This window comes from Rhipicephalus sanguineus, chromosome 10 (assembly GCF_013339695.2).
Source record: "Rhipicephalus sanguineus isolate Rsan-2018 chromosome 10, BIME_Rsan_1.4, whole genome shotgun sequence".
Taxonomy (NCBI): domain Eukaryota; kingdom Metazoa; phylum Arthropoda; class Arachnida; order Ixodida; family Ixodidae; genus Rhipicephalus; species Rhipicephalus sanguineus.
The window spans coordinates 18,810,177-18,823,739 of record NC_051185.1 but is presented as its reverse complement, the minus strand read 5'-3'; the positions used below and the strand labels follow the sequence as shown (position 1 = coordinate 18,823,739).

Here is a 13,563-nt window from a genome sequence, read left to right as displayed (position 1 = left end):
CATGGCCTTGGCTCTACTTTGTCTTTCTTATAAAATGGTGTGGCTGTAGAAGACCTGTGTGGCATTGTGACGTCACACGCTCTCACACTTGCATTTGAAGTTTTATAAGATTGCAATAAGTTGAAAACTCTTGCACTTCTGAAAGGCAGACACTAGATGTTCACACTTAATGGACATGCCAAGAGTAAAACTGACGACAAAGCACAGCAAATGTTGTTACGATTCTGTTACGGGAAAAGATAACTGCTCAAGTGACTATAGTGCATCAAATGTTTAGTCTAGATGTGTAAGAAACTCAAGCGAAGACTTCAGCTTACCAAAAGCCATTTACTTGAAGTGAGTGAATTGGCCTAAACTCTGCTGTGCAGCGTACCTTAAGCAGCTGTTTACAGGGACTGTTCATGCAGCGAATGACTGGCTTACCCGCTTGACAGTCACACGCCTTCTTGAGATGATGATTTGTGAAAGAAAACTTTTCTTCCACTATGTAAGTTGGGACTGAAAAATTGCAGAATCAAAGCTGCAGCAAAACAGTGAATGGGAGGAAGTAAAATTTTTTTACTGTGAATGTTGACATAGATCCCAGTTATGGCTTCTTTGGTAGGCTCCCTTCAAGATCTTTGGACAATAAATTGTTCATGCGGTGTAATGGAAGTGGCCACCAAATTATTTTGAAAGTTCGACGAACCCAGCCTTGAAGGACACGTACACAAGAGGTCAAAATTGCACGCACACACAAGCGTGTTTGTGAACACAACCAATGAGTGTGTTAGTGCAGTTTTGTCCTTTTGTGTACGTGTCCGTCAAGGCAGGGTTCTTTGACCTTTCAAACTATGTACCAACAGGCCCAGCACCAGACTCTTCTACCAAATTATTACTTCTTACGTTCATGGGGGGAGTGGCGCACTCTATTTAAAGCGTCCAGTAAGCTTGTTCAGTGGGATGCTTTGAAAAGTATTCTGTATTGAGAAGTGAGCTTGTCCTGTCCTGACAATGCACAAAAAGCAAGGATAGGAACATGCCAGTATTTGGGCTAAGTGTGCAGAACTGGAGTGTAGTAACCGGTGCATATGTCGGCAAACTCACTGATGAGTCAACTCACTCAGATCAAGCCGCGAGTCTGAGTGAGCCCGACTCGGTAATATTTTGCAAAGTTTGAGTCAGAATAGATCCAGTTGAGAAAAATTCCAGTGAGTCTGAGTCCGAGTGAGTGCGGCTGAGGAAAATTTGAGCAAGTCTGAGTCCGAGTGAGCTCCAAGTGCAAAAATATATTTCTTGAGAGAGTCTGAGTGAGCTTTGCTTTTTTTGCCAACCTTATGGGACTCATGTCTAAACATCTTCAGTGTTATCATCAGCCTTGTCTGCTCAAGTTCACTACCAAGCAAGTTTATATTCACTTCTACTCACACATATTTCAACGCACTAGCGTTCATACGCCCATACACCAGCTCAATATTGATTGATCAGAGGTGTGAGTTATAAAGGGTCTTGAACTAGGTCTTGTGAGTTATAAAGGGTTTTGATCACAGGGTATACACGGTTGCTGTGTAAGTGGTTGTGTATTAAGGAAAAACACAGTGACATAGAACGTCAAACAAAAGTGGAGTAACATTGCACGAATGTGAAATGCTATCGTTTTTCAAATGCTGGCCAACTTGGTCGGCAAACTTACGAATGCAGTCAAAAGTAAAAACACAAAGTATAATACGACAAGTATCAAACGTAAAGTCCAACTGCAAAACAATTTTAGACCACTCCAAACAGCATAGTTTCAAAGACTGTGGAATAGACGAGGCTCTGTGCAATAACGTTGTTTGAATTACGAGCATAAACGTCACAGAAAGCTGGCAAAACAAGCGTGAACCTGATCGAACGCCAATATGAATATGTGCGGATGATCCCCTCACCTGAAGCGCGAAGCCACGGAAGCAACAGTGTTACGATCGGAACGCTCAAATAGGTCAAGCTTCGTCCCGCACTGGTCACGGCAGTCTTGTAGTTCAGGTAGAGCGAAGCGAAGACAGCGTTGTCTAATGTTGCGGTACTTTCTCGCCAAACAACCACTTGAAGGCCTAGGCCAACACAGGGTTACAGCATGGTTACAGTAATCGTTTGACTGAGTTAGCGGGGCAACCAAGGCAATCGTCGGTCAACGCGTACCGGCGGTACCACGCGATACCTAAAATATGACGCGGCTCATAAAATTATGAACGCAAACCCTGTTCACACGCCAAACGCGCACAACACACAACGCGACGAGTTTACATCACGGATGAGTGAAGTTCAGGGCGCATGTCTACTGGGAGGATATTCGAGTATTTTAACCTGTTCACCGCTTGAAGTCAACTTTCTCGCTACTGTTCGTGCTGTTCTTTCTTCCCGCCACTGATGTAGTCACGTGATTACACTTACTCATGGAGAAGAGCTCTTGAAGCCATTCTCCATTAGAGTCGTTGAGTTTTCGAATATTGGGTACAATCAACGTGTACGATGAAAGCTCAGAAAAGCACAGAAAGAGAAAATCTGCATTCTCAACAATTACCACAGTTTGTTACCGATGACACGACCCAAGCATTGAAATTACCACAGGAGGGAACAACGCCAGTCACCCATCGACAGCCATTCATCTCTCTATCGCTCAGCGTTGGTAGCTTACTGCAACAACATTTGACAAACCTACGGCACTACTAAAGCAAATTTACGTAAAATCTTGTACTGCTGCCTAACTTTCTATTTAAAGATAGCTTTGAAATAAACTTTACAGTGAAAAAATTGCACAGAACTTAAGTTTTTGAAGGTGTTTGTGAAATAAACTGAAGCAATATTTGTCGCTGAACTTGGGTCTAGAGCTAGGCTATGGTTGGCAGGGAGATTTGTCGTAAGCATGATTCGTTAGCTTTGCGCAGAGGCGGTGTCGTACCCAATGAAGTGTAAACTGAGGGGCGACTATTGCTAGTTGAAAACTTTTCCCAATACCCCGCCGGGACGACGTGAAATACCGTCGGCCATGGCAATTTTTGGCAGGCCCTACGGGGCTTCGTTAAGAAACCAAAATCAGAACTGAACTTATCAAAGGGGCGAGATGGGGTAGTTAGTGCGTATTAACTCAACACCACCTTTAACTGCGGACATATATCTACTAGCGCGAAAAACTGTTAAGTTCAATTCAGCGCTGTGTCTTGTCTGCCTCTTTACCTCGTCCTTTGTGTTTTTCGCACTAGTAGATATGTCAGAATTGAACTTGTCTAGCATCCACTATGTGAAATCGTTAAACATACGAAGTGTCGAAAGGTTCGATTGGTCTATTCGGGCCGTGTTGCACGAACACATCATTTATGATGTTCTCTCTTCTTGTGCTGTTGCCGCTCCTAATTCCTTGGAAGACACCCGAACACCACTATTGCTTTTTTGAAGATTACTGTGGGGTCGTCACGTCTCATTGTGGGCTCAGCCTGCGCATTATTCACTGTTCCTTCCTGCGCATATTCATTATTCCCTGTCACTGGAACTGCAAGCGGCTTAAGCACAACGAGCGAGAAAAGAAAAGCGATATTTCCGTGTAGTGTTTACGTACACTTCGGTGAGCCTGAACTCGAAGTGCATGGCCTTCGAGATGCGTGTGCCAGTCTCGGAGGCCATGCATCGCTGCCGATGCTGCGTACGCGAATTCGCTCTTGTGTAGCTATTTGTACAGGTAAGACTGCAGATAATACACAATATGCTTGCACATCCAGGCACTCGGGGCTGGAAGGATTGTGGAGCGTCTTTTTCTGCTCACATGATAGTGGCATAAGCAGAGGCGCAGCCAGAAATATATTATTTTATTTTTATGGAGTCTCCGAGAGGTTGGGGGAGGGGGGCGTTCGATCTGTGCATGTTCGTGCGTGTGCTGGTATTTGCGCACGCAGGGGGGGGGGGGGGGGTTAGGGAGGTTTGATCTTCCAAACCATCTCCCCGGTTGCGTCACTGACGGACAGCAATATAACATATCTGCATGAAAATTGCCGTAAAGCGTTCTCCGGAGGGAGTCTGAGCCAAGAACGTTCTGTATTTCACCACTCGACAGCGTAGGCCAAGAAATGCAGTCTAGCGAGCGATGGGCGCGAAATATGGCGAAGACCGCGATTTTAACCTTCACATGTCACCGCGTCATTTTTGTTTGTTTTAGTGAATGTCTTAAACGTAGCGCTGAATGTAAAGGTAACCCTGCGCTAACTAAAGAAAACATTTTCATTGATCAATTTCGTACAGAGAGTATACATATGCACGCAAACAAAAGTTAGAGGAAAGGTGCACTTTCAAGTTTGACGATTTCTTTTAAGCCCAGCATTGGGGCGTGACGCGTGAACAGAAATGGTCATCATCATGAACTGGCACGCGGTCTCTTCGTCCTCTTCTTCCTCTTCGTCATCTTCTGCTCCGCCCCCAGATCACGTGCGCCGACTTTCCAACGTGGGATGCGATAACTCTGATGGGCGAGATAACTAGTACAGAGTGAGAGAAAGAAAGAAAGAGATATGTATAAAGAGAAAGAAAGAGAAACAGAAAAATTTTTCGCGAGATGAAATTTGAACCAGCGTACCCACGATCCGAAGGTGGACGTCGTAACCACTCGGCTATGCAGGCACGCTAGCGTAGCATAGCATAGCCTTGTATAGTGTAGTACTGCAAGGGGGTGGGAAAGGGACGTGAGAAGGAGAGATGTAAGGCTGAGGAGGAGGGAAAGGAGGGGGGAGAGTAAAGCATAGCATATAAAGAATGAGAAAGAGAGAAGGAAAGGCAAACAGAGGAAGAAAGAAAGAAAGAAAGAAAGAAAGAAAGAAAGAAAGAAAGAAAGAAAGAAAGAAAGAAAGAAAGAAAGAAAGAAAGAAAGAGAAAAAAATAGAGAGAGAAAGAAATAAACAGAAATAAATAGAGAAAAAAAAGACATAGAAAGGTCCCCTGACCTTGACACTTCGAATTAGCAGCTGAGTTTGTTCGATAAACAAGCAAACATATAAAAGATGTGGTATGTATCTTAACTGAACATTGTCAACAGAAGAAAAGCCTGCAAGGTTTGATCACAACAATGATTTCCTTCATGTAAATCCCTCAATGCCCAGGCACTTCAACTTCTCATGCTTCCGTGCTTAGAAGGACAACTCAACCAGAGGCGCCGCCTGTTTTTTTTTTTTTTTACTGGGGGGGGGGGGGGGGTCTACCCACGACAAACGAGTGCCATCAGGGGGGGGGGGGGCAAGGGGAGGGGCAGGTGAACATTTCTGGGGAGGGGGAAGCTGCAGCCCCCCTCCGTACCCCCCTCTAGCGCCGCCCCTGATCGCGACATGTTACTAAGCCACCATGACAGATAGCGTATCCGTTTTCAATAGCTACGCAATAATTGGCGTTGATGATCAAGTTCTCAACTGTGTCGTGCGATAAACCACAGCCGACAGAGTCATGGACGATTATATCTGGCCACCGCGAAAACGGGACAAAAGAAGACAGAGGAGCTATTCGCGTTTAAAGGTTTCACGAAAGCATGACAGTCCTTGTCCCGCATTGCAGCCTTCATTATATGGTCGTAACAAACGTCTTTCCCTCAATGACGTAAAGGTGAGGATTGCACGGCGTGCGTCGTGGTGATATCTCCTGCATATATAAACTACCCACCTATTCAACGTCGTCTCTGCACGACAACGACAGCTAGCGATTGTCTCAGTTGCCACGGTACGGCCAACTCAGTGGTGCTTCGTACGACTGTCGTGCCACGAGCCAACAATTGTTTCCTTGGGGATGAGCCAAATATAATGACTGCATGTTCGCTTATTTCAGTTTAAGGCGCACTAAAGTGAAACAATATATTAGTTTAGACTGATACGTTGTGCTCAGAAAACTCTAGTGTCCTTTAATTTCACCACCACAGGTTTATTAATAGATTAGGAAATTAATGTCAGAAGTCTCACTTTTAAATTTCCCGCCAGAAAAATCCGATGGTGATGTCAAGAATTTCAATGTGTGTGCTTTGTTTTGTTTTGTTTTTTGCATTTTGGCAACGTAGGCTCAACTGAGTTTCCTGATACCTGATATATTGAAGTATCTGGCTCCCTCAGAAGACAATGCACTCAATTTTTACCGATTAGGAACGGCGTCGGCCCTAGTAAACGCCATCAAAATTTATGACGTCACGGTGACTTGTTCAAGGTGGCGTCGTCACCCGAATCTCCTTTTTATGCGTTTTCTCGCGTACCAACTGTCATCTCGCAGCAAGCGCGGTGATTTAGTATTGCGAAAGCCTGAAAGTGCAAGTAGCTAACACGAAAAAATCGGTTTTTTCTTTAGTGTCCCTCTAAAGATGATGATGTCAATATGAAGCGAGGTCTACAGCTTTCCACGGGCAGACTTTTTAGTGGCGAACATAGATTGGTGGTTTGGGTGAGTTGTCAACAATTCATGATAAAATGTTAGTATCAAATTGAATTACGTGTTTTTCAACATTAATGTCTGCTTGCATGGCTTTCGCACCGCTACCGCACATCCAAGGTGTGCGGTAGTGGTGTTTTTAGACTTAGAAAATGTGTGTTAGTACTCGTCCAACATGTTATCGGTTGCAACCAGATTTGTTGTGCAGGCCGCGGCGTTCAGTGAAGAAAATTACCCTTAATGATGACGATGACCTCTGGCACTTTCCCTTTATAGAGGGTATTCTACGAACTCGAATTTGTTAGTTACCTCGAATACATTTTCCTTCAGCAGTGAACCCTCCCCCTCCCCCTCCCCCCAATGGATAACCCTGAGCACGCCTATGAATCTCAACACTTAGCACGTCTCGATACCCAATAAAAACGTTGAAAGAAAGCGAAGACCCACCGCTGTGGTCTATTTGTTAAGGTGCTGGCCCAAAGACCCGCTACGGTAGTCTAGTGGTTATGGTGCTCGACTGCTGACCCGAAGGTCGCGGGATCGAATCCTAGCCCCATTTTCGATGGAGGCGTAAATGCTTGAGACCCGTGTGCTTAGATTTAGGTGCACGTTAAAGAACCCCAGGTGGTCGAAATTTCCGGAGCCCTCCACATACGGCGTCCTCCTTAATCATACCGTGATTTTGGGAAGTATAAAACCCCACCAATTATTGTTATATGCTAACCCGAAGGTCGCGGGACCGAATCCCGGCCGCGGCGGCCGCGTTTGATGAAGGTGAAATGCTAGAGGCACCTGTGCTTAAATTTAGGTGCTCGTTAAAAAACACCAGATGCATGTCAAAATTTCCGGAGCCCTCGATCCACTACGGCGTCTCTGTCATATCGTGGTTTTGGGACGTCAAACTCGAACAGTTATTATTATTAGCTGAAGGGCCGGCGTGACCGCGGTTGTCGGGGACGGAGCTTGCACTTTTTCATCGGTTGTCGGTTCATCGTTTCATCGGTTCATCGGTTCTCGATGCACAGTGAAACGTTGAAAGAAAGCTGAGAGTAGCTACGACGGCCTGATATATAGCACGGGGCAGATAACAGAGATTACCGCGGTTGACGGAAGTTTCTTTCACGCACCTCGACAAACACGCGACGTCGGTGAAGCATATCGCAGCGCGTCAAAGCTATTCAGAGCCTGCCTGGAACTCCCGGCGAGTGGCACTTTCAGCCTGTATCTGCAAGGTCGTGGAACAAGCGTATAGGAGAAGGTCTGCGGTATCTCTCGCATTGGGGGACGAAAGACGAACGTTATTGATGTTTTGCCGCGCTTATCGAGGCTATTCATGCATTGTGCGGAAAACATATAAAAGGAAAGAGATGAAGGATGAGAAAGTTTTACCTCGGATGTCCGCACGTATATTGCGCTGGCGGAGCAGTTGGAGCGCATCCATGACAACTTTTAAAGGGGCCATGACACATTCAGCCAATCGTTCTCTGTTTACAGCTAAATATAGAAGTAGAGGGTCTATTATGACTACACATATGTGATAAAAAAAATGGCGAAGCTTCCACTAAGTCGTGCAAGGCTTGACACAGTGAAACTGGACGGTTCTGAAGTCTAATCTGGTTGATTCTGTAAGTTGTTGCTGTAGGCTTTAGCTAGGTTAGTCACGACACGGATGTCCAAGCTCCAGAACTGAGCGTTCGCACCTCTCATAGATATACGGGCACGTAGTCGTTGGCGTGTCCACGCTCCTGGCCTGACTGCCGAGCATCTACGCGTTCGAAGAAATGAGCTGAATCGATCCAACCCGAGAAGCCCGAAACGTGGAAGTGCGATACTGCGCATGCGCTCCTCTACAAATGCCGCATGCTGCCCATTTTATCAGAGGTTTTTGACAAAGCTCAGGATTTCTATCGAATCGTCGCTTTCGCGGGCGCCTGGCTCGACCACGCGTAGCGGGGATTTCCCGCCGATGACGAAGCACTTTCAAGCACGTTCCTGCGATACACGCGCTATACCTGGGTCGCCTGGGTCATCGCGTCACGTACGGAAACTGCGGCTTGCGTCGTTTTCCAAGATGGGTGCTATGTAGCGCGGCGCGCATAGAGTTTCCTAAAATTAACTAGAGGGGACTCTGGCGCTGCGATCGTTCAGCTACCATGCATGGGAATGATGGGTAGTACACAAATTTGCCTAGTCTTCGTGCTTGCGGCTTCAAACGTACTTGTGGCTGTGTTTATTGCTATGTTTTGGCTTTCTTTCGGACAAAAAGAATGGATCGTTGTGAACTTCGTGACCAGGTTTGATTTGGTGAGCCTAAAAAAGTTAAAGTGGTGAAGTGGAACTGCTGACTTTTGCTGAACTTCGCTTTGCGACAAAGCGGATGCAGCCGACGCGGAGCCAAACGGAGCCGAAAGAACGAAGTTTAGACAAATTTGTGTACTACCCATCATTCCCATGCTGGCTGAAGCGTCATACGTTGCAGCTCCCATAGACACTAGCGCCAGAGTTCCCTCTAGTAAGTATTGTAGGAAACTCTATGGCGGCGCGGACGCTTGATGTGGCCGCCAGTGAAGGCGACGATCGACTTGACACGACTAGAAGAGAAGGGAACGCTACAGCCTATCTGGGATCGGACGATAGGAGGCCATGGCCGCTGTTAATGGCAGCGCGAAATAATAAAAATCGGCGAAGCTTGTCTAAGTCGCGCAAGGCTTGAAACGGCGAAACTGGACGATTCTGCAGTCTAAGCGAGCTGGCTGCTTTTAGGTTGTTGCTAGACTTTAGCTAGCTTAATAACGACACGGATGTCCAAACTCCAGAATCGAGCATTGGCGCCTCTCATAGATATACGGGCACATCGTCGTTGGCGTAGGGCTTCCATCGCTTCGGGTTCTTGTCGCAGCCGCCGTTGCCTTCCCCGTTCCATAGTAGGGCAGCTTAGCACTATATTCGTGCCAAGCCTGAAGGAAGAGCACAGCTGGGTGGCTCTCTTTCTCTTTGTTTCTTGTATCTCTATTTTGTATCTCTTTCTTTCTATTCCATTCCCTGTCTCGCTCTTTTTGTTTTTCTTTCTCTTTCATCCCTTTCTTTCTCTCTGCTTTATTTCTCTCTTTCTTTCTCTCTTGATCTTTCCATGTTTTTCTATCTCTTTCTTTGTCTGCTTCTTTCTCTCTCTCTCTCTCTCTCAGAAAGAATCATGACATGAAGATTCTGGGTGTACCACTTCATTTTCTCTCAGAGAACCAGCGGGGAGTATAGGGATATACATATATGTGAAAAAGGGACTGCAAAAGGATATTTCAGTCCAAAATAAACCCTAGAAGTCACCGGCTATAAGCCCCGCCCATCGCCACACAAGGCATGACGTCACACATGACATGTGTGACGTCAGGTGCTGCATGGAGTGGCGCCGTCGTCTGCTACCAAATCTGCCACCTTACCACATGCGGTCAGTGTGTTGCTTCTGCGCGGAGGTGGCATTGTTTCATCCACTGCAAATTGTTTAATTCCACTAGCAAGCTGCACAAAGCTTAAATAGCTCGATTGCGCGGGCAGCAGACGATGGAGCTGAATCGTCCACCGGAATGCAGCAAGCAGCTTGTTACGTCACGGCTTGCGTGCGCGCCAGTGTTTCCCGACTCTCATAATGGTCGCGCATTAACAGAAATATTCAATTATAAATAAGATGTACGACCAAATGCGCTAAAAGTTCGCCAACTTGTTCGTGAACGCACAAGGCTTAAGTCACACAACAAAGATTATGATCGATAATTGGGCGTCATGGCCCCTTTAAGTGCGTTAACACAACAAAAGAAAGACGGCGTCGTTACTGGTATTCAGGCGCTAAGCGGGCAGACAGCTGGGCTAGTTGCTACTGTCTGACTTTGAAACATGACGAAACAGCGCACGTAAAAGACGGAGGCACAAAAAGTCACCTGACCTCTCAGGTGGACTAATGGAGCATTCGGGTGGTCATTTGAAAGCGCTTTGACCGTGCTTGAAAGGGGTCAGTTCAGCAGCTTTAAGGCCCTACAATGAGAACAAGCAGGTATGCAAGTCATGTTCTTCCTTCCTTCTCATGTATTGGCGCGCTTATTTTAGTAGTAATGCTTGGTTGCTCTTTTACAACATTTCTTCAGATCCTCCACAGCACTCTGGAACAATCACCCCAATGTACCACAAGGCGTATCAATCCTTACGCCGGGGGGGGGGGGGGGGGGGGCGAAAAAATTTCTGACTACGTCACTGGCACGACGTAATCAAAGTGCGGCTCGAGGCGCACGAGCTGCACGCTCACTTCATCTTTGCGAAAGCGTGAAGGTGGTCGGGAGGTCTTCAAGAAGTAAAGTCGAACTTAAAAAGGATTCGCCTGTAAACTTACGTATGTGTTTTGATGGCTTCCAAGACTTCTCACATTCGCACTAACGTGTAGCACGCAGAACAAGCGGTGATGTCAGCAAAACACTTCGAAAGCTATACCAACGAATACACTTTAATAGATGTCTTATAGCTTTCGCCTTACGTTGTCATAGCCTAAGTTAGGGGTACCCAGGAATTTTAAACATGTTTACCTCACGAGAACCTTGGCGCATCGCACCCTTGGTACCCTTGGTGCATCGCAGTAACCACTTTTCTATCCCATTAAAAAAATCCTTTGGTTGGGCCTCAAATCTGCTCTAAACAACATGTTCTTGAAATCTAAACGACGCAGAAGTTCAGGAGACGATGGAGGATGGAAGAGATTAATGTTACTGAACAGGCCTTGAAGCAGACAAGAACGCATGCCGAAACCTCGGTTCCAGCGACAACCCCTGCTCAATAATATTCATGTCTGGCTCCAAGAATGCGCGATCGTTTGGCTGAAAGAAGTAACAACGTCAAGGAAGTAACCGTCGCTCGCTCAGCGGAGAAACACGCCACGTAGCAGATATGCAACGACACTATACGTGTGCTTATCTCATGGTCATATATATATGTGCATTGATGACTGTCTTACATGTAGGAGCGACATCCGCAAGACAATGGCAAAGCCTTTGTTCCAATGCGGAACAAGTGAACAACACGACGGTTATGTATAGGGTGTGTATGCCATGGTGTACCCGGACCGGGAGAAGGAAGTCTTGGCTAATAAAATGCTTTGCTGTGTGAGTTGGTTCATGGTCTTAAAATAAAAGCCTAGTGCAAAGAAAGGCGGGACGTAAGAAGACGGGACGAGCATTCACTACCAACTGGTTTATTTCGAAAAATTGCAGAAAATATACAGCCCTGCACGTGCACAGACGCGCGTTCACACACACCAACATGCAAAGCCACTCAAAACATCTGCTGCGAATTACGGTATAACAGCTCAAACTCACACCCAAGGCGCTGGGGCGTGGCAGGTAAATTGTGGCACGTGAGTTTTCAGAGGCGTTTCGCATAAAAAATAAGGGCGCAGATTGTGTCAGTCAAACGTCAGTTCGTTTGTGGGAGGGCGAGTTTGTGTTGTTACAGCGCAATCCGTAGCAGATATTTTGACTGACTTTAGCTGCTGAAGTGTGCGCATGTGCGTGCCTGTATACTGTGTACTAGGCTGTATATTTTTCACAATTCTCCGAAATAATAAACGTTGATGTTTAACGCCTCAAAACCACGACATGATTATGAGGAACGCCATACAGGAAGAGCTCCGGAAATTTGGACCACCTATAGGGGTTCTCTAACATGTACCTAAATCTAAGTACATGGACCTCTAGCCTTTCGCCGCGGCTCGGGATTCAATCTCGCGACCTTTGGATCAGCAGTCGAGCACAACCCTTGGACCACCGTGGACCAGTTGGAGTGGTTGCCCCGTCCTGTCAGTCTATATTTCGTCTTTTTTGCGTTCTGCTTTTATTTTGTCTCGGCTGTTTAGTACGAGATAGGCGTAGCTTTTGACAGGGATTGCCTGAAGAGTATAGGTTTCCGGGAGTACTGAAGCTGTGCTAACTGTCTATGGGGAGTGAGGTACACAAAGTAGATCTATCATTGTTGTTAATATGGAAGTTTGTGCACGGTTCATTCAAGCAGTGGACTACATGTGGATATGGTAGAAAATGCCGTCGCTAATTAGGGCTGCTCAGGTGTGTGGCTCGAGGTGGCTACGCCCGCACGCACACAAACTCAGAAGGGGGGGGGGCGTAACTTACGTCTCTGGTCATAAAGCAACGGATGTCAGTCTCAGCGCAAGGGCGATGCAATGAATGCACTTGAACAAGCGCACCTGACCTATGTATAGACTGCACGCGAGCAAGAAGTGCACCCGACGAACATGTAAGAACGCCCGCCGTGGTGGTCTAGTGGTTATGGTGCTCGACTTCGGGACCCGAAGGTCGCGGGATCGCATCCCAACCTCGGCGGCCGCATTTCGATGGAGGCGAAATGCTAGAGGCCCATGTACTTAAATTTAGGTGCACGTTAAAGAACTCCAGGTGGTCTAAACTTCCGTAGCCCTCCACTACGGCGTCCCTCATAATCATATCGTGGTTTCGGGACGTAAAACCCAATCAATTACATTATATTACATGGATTGATTGAGTTACAGCTACGGCTTCGACGCGGGGAGAGATGCTGAGGCGCAGCGATTGCCGGCCTAGGGTGCTGTTCGGGACACTGTCAAACTCCGCCATTTTATCAAATTTCATATAATGGCGACATTTCAAGCCAATCAGAGATCGTAGCAGCCCTCTGGATCAATCAGAGTTGATCAATGGCGGAATTTTACAATGTCCAGAATAGCACCCTTATAGTCTGCCAGGCTAACGCCATATCCTGACCACCACAAAAACTTCGACGCATAAGACAGACTCGTAGCTGAACTACCCAAAAGATATCGTGCCGACGTCACAGGTAATTCCCAACAACACCTTTCAATTCTTTTATTTTTCGTCTAACCCTCTTGTTCGGCCGTACAGCTTTGACTCGCATATTCAATAGACGCTATGCACGCTTTCAGGGACGATTCTTTTTTATTTATTTATTCTTGTTCTTATCTTATCTGGGACGCCGCGGTGAACTGTCGAGCTACGGCCGTTGTCGTCAGCCGCGTAAACGAGGTTTTCTGTCTTCCTTGCACAAGGCTGGCGTAAGGCGTCATAGTTTCACTGGCCGCCATATAAGTGCGAGACACACGCGTTCTCACGAAGC

General features: G+C 46.6%; 1 non-coding gene across 1 annotated transcript; it reads left to right on the top strand.

The window, feature by feature from the left end:
* The first annotated feature begins 2,894 nt into the window (after window positions 1-2,894).
* LOC119372818 (U4 spliceosomal RNA) lies at window positions 2,895-3,036 on the top strand. The gene has a single exon (XR_005179710.1). It is a non-coding gene; the product is annotated as a U4 spliceosomal RNA (small nuclear RNA).
* Window positions 3,037-13,563: the final 10,527 nt, after the last annotated feature.